Source organism: Kogia breviceps, chromosome 4 (assembly GCF_026419965.1).
Source record: "Kogia breviceps isolate mKogBre1 chromosome 4, mKogBre1 haplotype 1, whole genome shotgun sequence".
Lineage (NCBI taxonomy): Eukaryota > Metazoa > Chordata > Mammalia > Artiodactyla > Physeteridae > Kogia > Kogia breviceps.
In genome coordinates this window covers 47,096,829-47,112,107 of record NC_081313.1, presented here as the reverse complement: position 1 = coordinate 47,112,107, position 15,279 = coordinate 47,096,829, and the positions used below count along the sequence as shown (strand labels likewise).

At 42.3% G+C, this 15,279-nt stretch overlaps 1 long non-coding RNA gene across 1 annotated transcript in view; it reads right to left on the bottom strand.

Moving 5' to 3' along the window:
• Positions 1–3,915: 3,915 nt before the first annotated feature.
• LOC136794004 (uncharacterized) overlaps positions 3,916–15,279 on the bottom strand; it is a 31,909-nt gene continuing 20,545 nt past the window's right edge. The window contains exons 2-3 of the long non-coding RNA XR_010840153.1: positions 4,375–4,521; positions 3,916–4,285 (exon numbers count right to left, since the gene is read on the bottom strand). This is a non-coding gene — a long non-coding RNA (uncharacterized lncRNA). The remainder of the gene's footprint in view (positions 4,286–4,374; positions 4,522–15,279) is intronic.

The following is a 15,279-nucleotide window of genomic DNA, read 5'->3' as shown; positions in this document are numbered from 1 at the left end:
ATCTAAAGAGATCAATTATACTCCGAAACGTAGGAAAGTTTTCAAAAGGCTGCCCCTCTCCCCAGCTACCAGCTGTCGATGTTTTCACAGGTGAACTTTTTAACCTTAATCAATCACCCCATTGCTTTGTAAAACTCTTCTAGAAAAAGAAGAAAAGCCTCTGGTTTCTTTCATGAAGTAAAGGTTCTGTTGGTGCCGAAGTCCGCCATGGAACATCAACAATAAAACGAAAGAAAACCACAGACCAGTGCCTCTTGTGACTATCAATGCAAAAGTCATCAATAGAATATTAGCAAACAGAATCCAGGTTGTCAGTAAAAGAAAACATGGCCAAGTGAGGTTCATTTTAGGAAGGAAGGGATAGTTTAGTATTAGAAAACCCGTTAACACAATTCACCCTACAAATATATTAAAACATGGGTGCTCACACCCTTGGTTGCTGAAAATCTTTGTTGTAATAGTAAAACTCATGATTGATTATGGAAAAACACCTCATGAAACAGAACTAAATTCCTATTGCCTTAATATAACAGATTTATCTTACCTCAAAAGTCAGCTCATGCCTAATGGGTAAACAATAGAAGCACAATGTTCATCACATTAGTGAACATTAATCTTGAGGTACTAGCCAACTTCACTTAGATAAGAGAAAGAAAGAAATATGAGATGTATAAATGGGAAAAGAGGAGGTAAAATAATATTTGCAAATAATATGACTGTGCTGAGAAAGCAAGTAAATTAACTGAAAGATCACAGCCACCAATAATCAACAATAAGAGAATTGAGTAGTGTGGCTTGATACAAATATCAATGGTCTTTATATATATAAACAACAACAATTGGCACCAAGATACATGGAGGGAAGGACCAGATGTCCAGAGAAGCTGATTCTAAAGTTTACATGGAAAAATAAACAGCAAGGATAGCCAGGAAAAATCCTGAATCAGAAAAGTAATGAGAAGTATGAATGCTCTGATGAGCACATAATATAAAGCTAAAATGATTAAAGCACTCTGGTACTGGGTTACAGATAACCACATCCATGGAACAGAAGAGAAAGTTCATTTCTTTCTGTAGATCACAATAAAAAAAGTTTGAAAACTACTCTTCTTCATATGTGATATATACATTTTCCATAAAAATGCATGTACATCTGTACTTGTATATGCACAGAACAGCTTTGGACGTATATTTAAGAAACTGCAACAGTAGTTAAATAGCTGGGAGATAGAGTTGGGGAGGATATTTCACCATTTTCTTTTATAACTTTTGAATTTTGTAACATCTACGCTATTATCTCTTCACAAAATAACTCATCTTTTCCCCAAGTCCAACATAGGATATGAATAAGGTAAAAAAAAATACTATGGATGAGTATGGAATGATTTGCTCAGATCACTCCCACAAGGGTTTTAAAATTTACTTTATTTATTTTTGGCTGCACTGGGTCTTCTTTGCTACGCGCAGGCTTTCTCTAGTCGTGGCAAGCGGGGGCTACTCTATTGCAGCTGTGTGGGCTTCTCATTGCAGTGGCTTTTCTTGTTGTGGAGCACGGGGTCTAGGTGTGTGGGCTTCAGTAGTTGTGACTCGTGGGCTCTAGAGTGTAGGCTCAGTAGTTGAGGCGCACGGGCTTAGTTGTTCCGCGGCATGTGGGATCTTCCAGGACCAGGGCTCGAACCCATGTCCCCTACATTGGCAGGCAGATTCTTAAACACAGCCCCACCAGGGAAGCCCCCTATAAGGGCTTTGAATACTTACTTGGCCTGTGTCTGAAAGCTTCCCAGACCTAAATTCCCCAAGAGAGACTACAGAGAGTCATACCGGAGTGAATTCCAAGTTTTTCCCGCAACGAGTGTTCCTCCCTTCAGCCTCCAGTGGGAGGCCAGGAGGTGGCTTGGATGTAGGGGCTTAATGATTATCCCATTAGCTCCGCTCAGCTGATGCTGATAAACGCAAAGAGCTACCAGATAACACGCAATGCACGTGATAGCTGTGTGCTTGCTAAGCAGGTTTCAGCAAAGCCCCCCAGGTTCCTCTTTGTGGTAGAGTCCTGCCCCACTCCCTTCCTATACAAGAAACTCCGGAGTGTGCCACATGCCTGCCTGTTTCCCACATCTTCAAGAGAAGAGGGCTGTCCTCTTTTCCTCTGAGAAAACACCAAATTTTACTGGTCAGCACGAAGAATGCTTCAAGTGTACTTAACTTTGGTTTCAGATGGCAACTCAAACATGGGTGTGTTTGTGTTGCGCTTTACGAGTATTCCCATCAGCAAAGCCTTCGGTAAGTAGCACGGGAAGTGGCTAAGCAGAAAAAATTCCAGTCTGGAAGCTCCTTTTTCATCCTGTCCCTTTTGGGAAAAGGCTCTGAAAACTCAGGGTGGTGGCCAACTCTTGAAGGCCAGGGTCATCATCAAATATTTGCCGAAGCTCTAATAAGAACACAGGTCTGTACTAGGTCAATATGCACACAGTTGTACTGGGAAGGGAAGAAGGGTTCCGATAGGAAGCCTGTTTCTGGAAGATGCCCGGCCACCAGTTACTTGAGTTGAAAATCTAGGCTGAGGAAAACTCAGAATGTCTTCAAGTTGTCCGAGTGAGAGGACATCTCTAAGAAATGAGGACTAAAACTTGTCTTTTGACTTGGGGAGCACTCAAAATAGTCCAAGCTCCTGTGTGCTCAGTGTGTATCTCTCTGTCTTAAGAAAAGAAAGAAAAGAAAACAGAATTTGTTTTTCTAGCTACCAAGCCTTTAAGTTTGTTATAACCAACTGAGAAAAAAAATCTTATTTCAACCTCATTCCTAAAATGGGTTAAGCACTGATTATAAATTAAAAAAACTTCCTCAAACGAAAAACATTACAACTGTATTTTAACTTTAGATATATTTTGTTGGTATTTCATTATCATTCCATTATTGGTAGCAAAAGGTGCTGAGATAAGGATCTGACATGGTTAATTTATCGTGAGCTGTATACAGCAGAAAGGATGTTTTCCCTAAAATATCATTTTGCTGAAGTCTCTTTCTTACTCAGATCTAACTAGCTGCCCACATCATTTGATTTCCCACAGCAAGTTATTGTAAGCCCTCACTGTAATCTCTGTTTCCTCCTCTGAATCTTCCCATCCATCAGCAGGATTCTCATGTCTTTCCTGCGCCAATTAACTGTGTGGCTAAGAGCCAGTCCCTAGAGTCTTAATGGTCCTTTGTCCTGGCCCTATATGGGGTGTATCAGAGTCAGGGTGAAGGTGTCCTATGATATTTGAAAATAAAGCAGCAAAGAAGCTTGACATTGAGAGTAACCTGCATTGGGCTCTGGTTTTCCCATTACTTAGGAAGGAAAGCTGCTGGTGAGGAAGCAGATTCAGAGCTCACATTGTTGCCACATGATCCGAGGAAGAAATGTGTATCTTTCAAGATCAAAATAAAATTTTTTTTCAAGGTTACCATTGCAACCATCTTTTTTCCCTCATGATAGTGCATTTATTTCAAATTTTCAAATAACACTAGAGGAAGGCATACAGTTTTTGTGGTTATCCAAAAGCTAGTTTGTTTGTTTGGTGTTTTTTATGTTTTTGTTTTTTGAGTGACTTAAGGATTTTTAAGTCACTTTCCGACTCTGAAAATCATATGACTGTGAACATGTGCCCTTCCTCAGTTCAAGAAGACATTTAGAGCAAACTCACTTATCCGTTTTATCCAGGCCGTGCTTCCTTCCTTCTCCAGCCGTCTGAAATATTCTTCTCTGACATTCTGACACACACTGAACCTCCTAGCTTCCCTGCTTGAGGTGAATTATTCCATCTGGACTGAACCACTGCATGCAGCTCTGGAGCCTCCTTATCTTTAAGGTATGGGGCAAAATATAGATGAGAGAACCTACTGTGGAAGAAGTAGTAATAATAGTGGTAAGAAAAAAACGAATCATTTTATGACAATAATAGCAGGTAGCATTTGTTGGACTCCTTTCATGTGCTAAGTATTCTATGTTCATTATCTTACTAACGCTTCACAACAGCCTACAAGGTGGGTGTTATTATTAACCCAGTTTTCAGAAGGAGAAACTGAAGCTTTGAGAAGGCTGTAAAACTTGCTTAAGATGGTGAATGGTAGAGCCGGGCTGCAAACTGAGGTTGTTTGACCTCCATGACCCATGCTTTTACACCGTTCATAAATATTTACTGGTGTGTATTCATATCGTTTCCATCTGTGTCTGTGCCATTTTTCTCATGAGACTCCTGGAAGGCAGGTTTTGTATCCCTTCATTCTTTTAAACCTCGTCAGAATGCTGTAACAATAAGTGAGCAAATAACTTCTCACTGGCATTACTTCTTAGGGGAAGAGAATTCTCAAGCAAGCTATTACTGAGTTGGTTACCTGAATCAGAATGAATTTTCTCCAATAGCATGGTACATTCCACAGACCTTCAGGTAGCATTGAAGGATTTGAAGGTTTTGTTTAAGTTGTTCCTCGGTGCCATTTCTTGACCCTACTCCTGAGTGCTTGAGTTGTCTAGCAGGGCTTCTGAATATGAAAGATACAGACTGCTCACTTAGAAGTAAGGTTAATGGCTACTAAAGATTTTAGAATCACATCCAACACGATAAGATCAGTATTCTAGAACTGAGTTATTTTGGTACATTAATTTAAACTTGTTTTACTGGCCTTTGGCCTGCTGCCTAATGCCAATTGAGGCAACAAATTAATTCCCCACAAATAGTGGCTTGTCTTGTTGCTTAATTCTGGGTTTTATGAAGAACCAACAATTTATTGATTAAGCAAATTACTGTGCTGCGTCCCCTAGAGCTGCTGGGACAGTGTTTTCCTCTAGCATCTCTAAAACTTTTCATGCAACTAAGTGATCAACAAATGTGTCTTTTTAAAATTTTATTTCTTTTTACTGGGGTATAGTTGTTTTACAATGTTATGTTAGTTTCTGCTATACAGTGAAGTGGAGTTCCCCGTGCTATATAGCAAGTTCTCATTAGTTACCTATTTTATACATACCAGTGTATATATGTCAATCCCAATCTCCCAGTTCATCCCCTCCTTTCCCTCCCCCTTTCCCCCCTTGGTGCCCATACGTTTGTTCTCTATGTTGACTTTTAAAAAATGCACAATGTGAGAGTTGCGAGTTAAGTGGTTTTTTGTGTTTTTTTTTTTGAGTTAAGTTTTATTTGGGGCAAAATGAGGACTGCAGCCCGGGAGACAGCGTCCAGATAGCTCTGAGAAACTGCTCCAAAGAGGCAGGGGGGAAGGTCAGTATATATGTGATTTTGGTGAAGGGAGAATACATGCAATCAAGCACATATTTTTTACAGAAGGTTTCTGCTAGTCTTGCGCAGGTTACTGCTAGTCATGGGGAGCAGACGTCACCATGATTTTAGTGCTTTTCTAGATATGAGGAGATACAAGAATTGGGCTCATACAATTGGCTCCTGAAAATATCTAACTATCTGAAGACCTGTTCTGCCAGTTTTTCCCAGAGCACAGGGTGCCTCATTTCTGCTCTCCACCCTGAACTCCTTTCAGGGGTGTTGAAAGTCAGCAGCTGCTCCTGCACAAGATTTAATCCTTGTAGAGGTAGATGGCAAGTGCCAATGGAGAATGCCAATCTGTAGTTGACATCTACATCTTCAACAAATGTATCTTGATGATGAGACAGATGATGATTCTGTAGTGTTCATTGTGTGGATGTCTTAAACATTACACTCTTCAGAGTAGCTCAATTATTATGTAATTTTCGGTTGTGTTATGTCAGAAGGAAATAAACAGGAAGATTTTAACAGCGTAAATTTCTCTGAGATATTAAAAATAAAAGAATGCCACTGGCTGCCCGCTCCTTTCTTTAAATCTATGTGCAACAGGGCACTTTGTTTCTTACTAGCTATTGGGGTCAAGAAGGAGCTCTGACTCCTATTAATTCTTCACCTCTCATCTTATTCAGAAAAATTTTGACAGTATCTGGTTTTAGTTCTCTCTTTCAATCATCTACCGTTTTTAAAAGATGGCTTTCTTCATGTCATCTTAGAAGAAAGTGCCCAAAGGGAGGAAAGGACAAGATAAATGTAGGAGTTACATGGGATTACTTCCTTTCCCTTGCCCCTTGCTTCACCACTTGTTCCTTTTCTACTGTCCTGACTTTCTATTACAGGTCTGTTGGATGACAAGTAAATATACAAGCTCTGGGATCACACTCTCTCGGTTTGAATTCATTGTGTGACATTGTAGCACCTACTTTAGAAGGTTGACATGAGAATTCATGTAAAGCATCTTGGACAGTGTAAACTAGTGAGTGGTCCCTTGATATTAGTTATGATCATTCTTTCCCTTTGAGGTTCTGTTTTCTTGGCCTACTATCTCTGCCCTTTCCACTCTATTCTACATAAGGTAGTCAGATTCATCTTCAAGCAGTGCTGTTTTGATCGTATTATTAGCTGGTAGAGAAAAAAGAAAACTTCCAGTGGTTTCCAATGGCTATGAAATAAAATTCAGATTTCTCATTATGGTATTCAAGGTCTTCTATAATCTCACCTCAATCTGTGGCTTTCATTGACACTCCATTCTTCTATTGCTTAGGATGCTTCAAGGTATAGTCATTGACAAGGACTCTGGTGATTCTGATAAAGGTAGTCTAGAGCAGTGGTCCCCAACTTTTTTGGCACCAGGGGCCAGTTTCGTGGAAGACAAGTTTTCTATGGACTGGTGGTGGTGGCAGGGTTGGGGGGGTGTCATTCAGGTGGTAACTCGAGCAAAGGGGAGCGGCAGATGAAGCTTTAATGACTCGCTGCTCACATCCTGCTGCGTAGCTCAGTTCCTAACAGGCTGTGGAACGGTACCGGTCTGCGGCCCGGAGGTTGGGTCCCCCCGGTCTAGGGGACATTTTGAAAAATATTACTTCAGTGTTTTTAGCAAGCTATGTCTACTGTGTGCAGTGCATGTTTTTATGTGTGTCTCGTTTCTCTAGATTTCAGTTGCCTCAAGGGCATGAACTTGGTCTTTGTATCTGTGCAGAAAATAGTTAACATAGCAGACTTGAGACTGCTACTCTTAGAAAGGCCTGTTTGCACGGTTGGCTCTTTGTTGGCATCTAGGAATTTTGTTCTCAAAGTGCTCAGTCAATTAACTGATCAGTGTGGTTCATCGTGCCTAGAGTTTTGTGCAAAAAATACGGCTTAAGTTTGAACACCTGCTTTCCTTCTGGGGCTCTGGAACTTTTTATGTGCTAGGCAAAGAGTGCCTACATAACCAGGCCCCTGTAGTAACCTTGGGCACCTAGCCTCTAAGGAGTTTCCCTAGGCTGAATCATTGCATCGTGTTGCAACTTTTTCATTGCTGTGGTATGTGTTCTCTGTGTGACCTCTCATGGGAGGGAGAGAGCATAAGGAAGTCTACACCTGGAATCCTTCAGATTCTCCACATATTTCTTCCCCTTATCATCTGGCTGTGTATCCTTACTATACTGTAAGAAATCTTAGGTGTAAGTACAACTATAGGCTGAATTCTGTGAGTTCTTCTAGTGAATGTTCAAATATAAGGGTGGTCTTGGGTATCCCTGACACAGTATCCCTTTCAAAACAATTTTTTTTTTATAGCAAGTGGTCAGTAAATCTTTTGTGATTGTTACAAGTTTCCCAAACATTGTAGAGGCTTAAGAAATTTAAACAATTTCTTTTTTTGGTACTATTTTCTATTTATTTTGGCTTTTAAAAATTGTATCATTATATGATCGGGCCAACATTTTTAGTGTATGATAGTTACGAGGTATCCTTCTTTCACTGCTTACAAAGAATGGTTCTGGTTTTGCTTATTCGTTTTCTTTCCTTCTCTAGATTTCAAGCAAGGTTCCATATTGCCAGACCAGTTCTTTTGGGCTTTTGTGATGCAGAATCAAGGGAAAAGGTAGAGGGAGAGAAGGAGTGAGGTCTGAGGACTGGCTCTGAGAGGGCAGTTTTGGTGGGAGGATCTGAAGGAGAAACGTAAATGAAAGAGTTTGTGTGATATGAGGTAACCATATGAAAATAAAGGACGTTTTATGGATTGTTGCTGCGGACTGAGTCCATTTCCCAGTATTTGAGAAATACAAAAAGAGAATTTGTTGTTTTGAAATGACTTCTTGGTTGCTGAGTTGTTTTTCATTGATTAAGGACTCATCCTAAGACCAAATCACATTCATAGTTCCGGTCTTAAGTTTTACATTGATTTTACTTGAGGATAGGAACCATACCATTTGTAGTTCTAAATTTAGCATGTGTAAATCGTTAAAAAGTTTTGATGATATTGGCTGATTGCTTCATACAAAGCATTTATTGAATGCCTTTGACATGCCAGGCACCAGGTGGGGGTGATACAGAGAGGAGTGAAAAGAACACATTGCCCACATCAGAGAGGGTGGATGCAAGACATTCCCATGTAGTAAATACTAGTGGTAGAACATGGGAGCCCAGAGGAAAGCATCTCTTATGCCCATCAGGACATTTTTTTTAACTAGGCTCCACGATGCACAAGGAAAAGAAAACCTGGTCCTTACCTCTAAGTACCAACTAGAAGAGTTTGGAGAAAAGGTACATGGCATGTGTGTTTGGGGGTGTAAGTCTCTAAGAGAAGGGCACCCGGCCATCTTTCTGAAACCTCTGCAAGGTGCCTTTGTCATAGAATTTTCTAAGGTCTATGGTTTATACCTGAGCCTTTCAGCCCAGAAACTTGATTTGTTGGGTTCACTGAGAGGGTATCTACTTCTTAGGTGAGGACTCATATTAATCAGCTAATGAGACTGATGTGTCAATGAGAATGACATACTAATTTGCAATGAAAAAGACAAGAGTCCCAGAAATCAAAATACTCATCAGCTTGACCGCCATATTCTATTCCAAGAGACAGACCTGATAGCAAACCAGTCAGTAACCAGGCTGGATGAGCACAGAATCAGAGCTAGAGGAGTCCATTAAATGACTTGTGTATTTTGTGCTTGGGGTAAAGTGGGAATTCACCTCTATCTTAGAACAGCCTTGGCCAAGAGAGGTAAACTCAACATCTGCTGGTCAAGACCCCTTTTCACTTGAAGAGAGCTTGGGCTAGCACTGTCTGCATTTGCCTCTATGGCCTCATTTTCCTGCAATTACGTGAATGATAACCAGTCTTTGTGTTGAGTCACTTTTTAAAAAGTTGTGAGTTAGAATCATAAATTCGTAGACCGCCTATGAGTTTGCGTTTTTTACTTATCAACACTTAACCTCACAGAATAAGTGACTTTCCCAAGGTCACATACCTAGTTAGTGGTAGAATTGGTATAATTTTGCAATTCATATGATTTTTCATGTATCTTATTATTTTATTTGTATTATGTGTCAATCTTTCTGATAGAAAATATGTGTTTATTGAGTGAAGGCTTTTGTGTCTTTATTTTTGTACCCCAAGTGCCTAGCATATTGCCTAGGGATGAAAAAAGATTTGTTGGATAAAAGATTAGATGATAATAATAAGAAAGAAAGAACTTAGGCTTCTTCTTGGGTCCTCATGAGGTTTCTCCCACTACATCACATACAAAATATCAGAAAGCGTATTCATTATTTATTCAGCACGTGTTATGCTTGTATCAATCTGCTACGTGCCGTATTGAATGAAGACGACAAAGACAAATACTGTCTTAAAGATAGACACTGTAAGATTAAAACCGCTAATGACTGGAATGCAAGATAGAATTAAAGTGCCCTAAAGGAGACACAAATGCATGACTAAAGCAAGTCAGAGAACAGAACTATATCATACATTGTGGGAGAATGAGAGGAAGCTTCATGGAGGAGGTAACTTGACCTGAATCCTGGAGGAGCATCTGAATTTCAGAAACAAAAATAAGCCGATAGATTGGGAGGACAAAGGGGACAATAGGAAACAGGAAGGGGACTCGTTTTTTGTTTTTGTTTTTGTTTTTTTGTGGTACACGGGCCTCTCACTGTTGTGGCCTCTCCCTTTGCGGAGCGCAGGCTCCGGATGCACAGGCTCAGTGGCCATGGCTCACGGGCCCAGCCACTCCACAGCATGTGGGATCTTCCCAGACCGGGGCACGAACCCGTGTCCCCTGCATCGGCAGGCGGATTCTCAACCACTGCGCCACCAGGGAAGCCTGGCGGGGGGGGGACTCGTTTTTGAAGACCTGTAAGAAGTCTCTCTTAGGTGTGGTGCGTGAGGTGAAGTGTATGGATGTGGAGGGGAGTGGAGCAAATCAGGATAGGAAGTTGGCTAAGTTCCTAAGTAGCTTTGCCTGTTCAGGCTCAGGGGCCTGCACTTGCCTCATTAACCTTCATGGTTTTCAAATATGGGAGTGACAATGGAGGTTGTTTGGCAGCAGCAGGCGGGCTGCTTTTTTCAGGGGCAGGAGGATGAGGCAGTAAGATAAGTTGGGAGGTGACTGCAATAGCTCAGGAATCACGCAGGGAGCAAGTAAACCATGGGGTGGCCGCAGAGATGAAAAGGAAGAGGCAGTGTGTCGGCCTACGTGAATGACATGACATGGGAAGTGCAAGAGCAGGGAGAGCCAAAGGTGGAGATGCCATTAACAGCATGTGTTTCATACTTGTCACAACTTATTAAAATTTTCGACATAAACACTCATCTCCTCGTTAGTCTGAAAGCTCCTAGAGGACAGGGCCCATGTAATCTGCATCTACTGACATGAACACAGCAGATGCTTGGTAAATGTTTGTCGGGTAAGTGACTGGGACTTAGGAGATTTGGGTTAGTAATGACAGCTGGGGTGCTGGTGGAAAGAACATTCTTTTGGGACACTCTGGAATTTGGGGATTTTTTTTTTCGGATGCAATTTCTAGAAACAAGCTGATATATAAGTGAGGGCCAGATAAAAAAAGAATAAAGAGATGGTATACTGAGTGTAGAGAAAATATAGTAACTGCTTCTTTCAAGATATCAGGTGAGATTGGAGGGAAAATGCAGTACAGCATCCATCAGGGGAGACTGCACAGATGGGAAGGACTGGGGTGGACTTGTGGGTTGTGTCAGCCAGTGAAAGCTGCAGGGAAGGGGAAGTGGCCTTGATGGGAGGTGGTAGAGCCAGGAGTTGAGTTTACAGGCTCTGGAGTCAGACTGCTTGAGTGCAAACGCTGGCTCTTCTACTGATTCCTTATGTGGTTTCAGTGACTTCACTTTCTCTTGCCTCAATTTCCTCTTCTGCAAAATGAGGATAATGGTCATACCTGCATAAACACATGTGTGGCGCTCAGAACAGAGCCCGGGATGTAGAAAGCACTCCATAAGCACTAGTTACTCTTCTGATTGGAACCCACTGTGACCACTTTGTATGTATTATCCCACTTAGTCCCTTAATAACTATGTAGGTGGGTGTAATTATCTTCATTGCACAAGTGAGGAAACTGAAGGGCAGAGAGGTTTCATAATTTGCTCAGATTGACACAACCACGTAGTGGTAAAGCTCACCTAAGAGAGATTCTTACCCAATCCATCTGGCTCCGAGGCTCAGGCACTCTCTGCTATAACACACTGTCTAAGCGAGATAGCTACGGTGAGACCACTTGTGAGTAATTTAGATTTGATCAATAGGTATTAGGGAGCTGTGGCAGGCCTTGGGGCCAGGGAGTAATGTGAGGGGACTGTCTGCTGGAAAGGTTCATCTGGCAGTCTTGTGAAAGAGGGGAGGCAGGAAGGCTGGAGTGCTAAGGATTCAGACCAGAGATGGCTGAGGAAATGACCGGGTGTGGCAAACCAGAGTGGAGCTGTGGTAGGAGAACTAGCTGAATGTGTGTCTGATGTAAATGAGATGGAACTGATGGTTAACTAAAGGGGCAGGTGCAGGGGTGGGGCTTGGAGTTTCAACTTGCACGTTTCAAACACAGGCCTCTAAGAAAATACTGATACCATGAAACATAATGAGGAAGTTGGGAGGGGGGAGCCATTTTAGTAACTGCCCCCTTGAGATGTAGCTACAGAAAAGTGACTGTAGAAGAAGCAGCTCAGAGAATGGTGTCTGAGCATCAAAGTGGGACACTTCATTATTTTTAGTGGCAGTTTGGTTGTGATGGGAACACCCTTGATCATTACTGTCAATCCCACTCTGCTTCCCTCCTTCATTTCGGAAGAAAGCTGATGGAACATTCCTTTTTACCCTGGAGTAGGATGTTTTCTGTACGTAATTGGCATGTGACCTCCTTTTAGAAAGGAGGTTTACACCTCATGGTAGTTCTTATCCACAGCAAGTGCAGTGATTTGCATTTGAGGAGTTAGGAAAATCAGTTCTGTTGACTTCCTGTTTTCTATTTCAGGCCTCTGAGCAGAACTTCCCATTTGAATGGGGCCCAGCAGAAAACACAAAGCTGGAATTTTCTCCTGAAGGTGAAGGTGATCTACCAAAGGGATAAAGTAAGTTCATGGCCTGAGGTGTTTGCCTCACCCCACTCTTGACGTTCGTCCTTCAGCTGCTCTTGTCTTTCTACTATAGGGAATGAAATGAGGAAAGCTTCTGGTCTTTCCCTGCAGGTCAGTCCCAAAGCTTTAGTGCACTCAGGGGGTAAAAACCATGCTGCTCAGACTGAGCTCTTGACCAGATTTGGCCATTACAGTAGCTTCTCCCTTCAACAGTGCCCAAGAATATTATATTTTGGATTATCTTGTTCAGGTTTCCTGTCTGAACACTTTATTTTACCTGCTAGTGCAAAAGGGTGAGGGAAGCTGAATTTTTCAGTTTTTCCTCCCTTCTTCTCTCCTTTTTTCCTCTTTCTCTGTTTATAATTCAGAATTATGTTCACTTTTATTATCTTACTTTTCCTTCGGAGCACTCTGTGAGGTGGCTGTTATAATCCCCACTTTACAGAAGGTAAGACTGAGGTTTCAGTGAACTGTAGTGACTTGGCCAAAGTCTCTCAGTTAATAACAATTCTGGGCCTGAATCCTCAGTCTTTTGTCTTCAGGTATCTTGTGATTTCTTCTCCCCAAAACCACATTGCTTTTCTGGTGGTGGTTGTGGTCTGCAGGATGCTGACAGAAAGGAGAGGAAATGGTGGCTGGCCTGAACAGATCTCATCTACTATAAAATCATGGACCCTGATTAATAAAACAGAAAATGTTAACTAAAGATATGGCCATGCAATTCTTCAAGCATATAGGACTTTGGGTCTCCTTCTGTGTTATAGACTTTAGGATGACTTGACCAAGGGCGTCGTTCACCGCATGCGAGGAGAGTAAAGAAAAGAGTCAGGTGCGGAGCTAGTGGTGGTCCATACCTTGTACTCAGGTGATGAGGGTTTTTCTGTTGGTTGTTGGGCTGAGGGTGGTATAATAAGACACTTTGCTCTTCCTTGTTCCCCAAATCTTGGCAAAGCAGATGGAGGCCGGGGAACCAGTTGTGAGTTGGGGTCGGTGGTGCGTGGCTGGACTTTAACAATGCATCAAGTCCCAGATGTAGGAAAAAGGGATAGGAAATGGTGGCTGCCTGGAAGCTGGCAAGGTTGCTGTGCTCCTTAGGAAGGGATGAGAGTTAGGTCAGGACAGTGAGTGAGGCCTGAGGAAGCCTTGGCCACCTGCTCTGCCAGGGCTCCAGGAAGAGGCTCCTTTGATTTCGGAGGAGTCCTCAGGGCTATTCAGACCAGGTGACCAGGTCGTCCTGATAGACGGTAAGCTCCAAGGGACCTTCTGCGCCAGAGCTGGCAGATACCTTCCTGACCCCGACTGAGTAGCAGCCAAGCCAGGAAGTGCCCTCTCTTCCTGAATCCAGCCCCTCCCTCCCCTGCCCCAAAGCAGAAGTGGCCGGGAGGGCTGTGGTCTGGGCCCTGGCTGGGGCCCACAGCCCACATTGCTGTGAGGGCCTGACTGTTCTCTTTCTGGGGTGACCGATGACAGGGAGTGAAGGAGGGAAATCCCATGTTGTGGCAAGGAGGGACTGGCAAACGTGGGCCCATGAGAGAGGAGGATTTTATCTGGGAAGGAATCTCAGAAGTCTCAGTCCTTAAAAACACGCTTGGGCTGGAATATGGTCCAGGTGTGGGGTTAATATTCCATGTAACTGGCAGATGGAAATGGCATGGGATGAGGGGACCTGGGGGTAGAGGAGAAAGGAGGTGATAAAGAGCCCAGTTTTGCAATTGACCAGCGGCTGTCTTGTTGCAGGGCACAGACCTCCAGAGAGGGGGTCCTCTCTCTGCGCATTGTACGAAAACCGCCATGCCATGTGCTCTTAAAAAGCCTGTGACGGAATTTCTGTAAGCTGAATTATATTTTGAAGGCATGAGGGACTATCCTCACTTAAAAGAGCCTCATGAGAATTACTTTCAAAAAGCAAAGAATCGTTTTAAGGAATAGACACTCAACACTTGGTTTGAGCCCCTGGATTTTTATGCCTTTGCTCAAAGTAGGAGTCAGCGTTTTGCCCTTTCACGGGGAGGGGAAAATTGTTCTCTTACATCCATGGAATGCAACATTCTTAACGGAGTATAGTAATTAATTATTTCCCAGCTACTTTTACTTCTGCTATACTGAAAGTTGGGGGAAACCATTTCATTAAACAGAATTTAAGCAACATGAAAAAGTTACTCCCTTTGTGCTTTTCCCAGGAAAGCCCTTCTCCAACAGCACTTTTCCAGACAGTTACCAAAGGACAATCCTTGCCAACAGAGACACTCGGTCTCTAAGTCTGGCTTTTGGAAAATGAGTGTGTATTTTTATTTATTTATTTATTTTTCCCAAACGGGACACTGTGAGTTCAGTCATGTACACTATGAAAATAATTGGTGTGTGTTAGTATGCCTTGTTCCAGATTTCATGCTTGTTGAAAGGTGATGGGATTCAAACCAGCAGATTTAAAGGTCAGCTGGTTGTTCTTAAACAGTGCAGAACTTTAACTCGTTTGTTGTCATGGATTTTAACCAAATGGCCATTTTAGGAAGGAGGAGAGACTGCATACTGTGTTCTGACATTTTGTCTTTAAATTTTTTAAAGTTCTCAGGGCTTTCTTGAGGATGAAAAGGGTCTGAGAAATGACTTCTCAATTGGCATTTGGAAATGGGTGGGAGGAGAGACTTAGTTCTTTTTAAACTACTAAATTTAGATCACGGCTGTACCGGGAGAGTGGACATCACATAAGCAATATCTAAATGTCAGGCTGAAAGGTCTCTCTCTCTCTCTCTTTTTCAATAAGTACTTCAAATTTGCTGGTAAGAGCCAGTGATAGACTCTGTCTCATTTATCTTCCCACCTTTTGAGTGATTTCATTATGAAGACCCCAGTTTGGAAGCTATAAAAGCAGTATCTTTCTTAAAG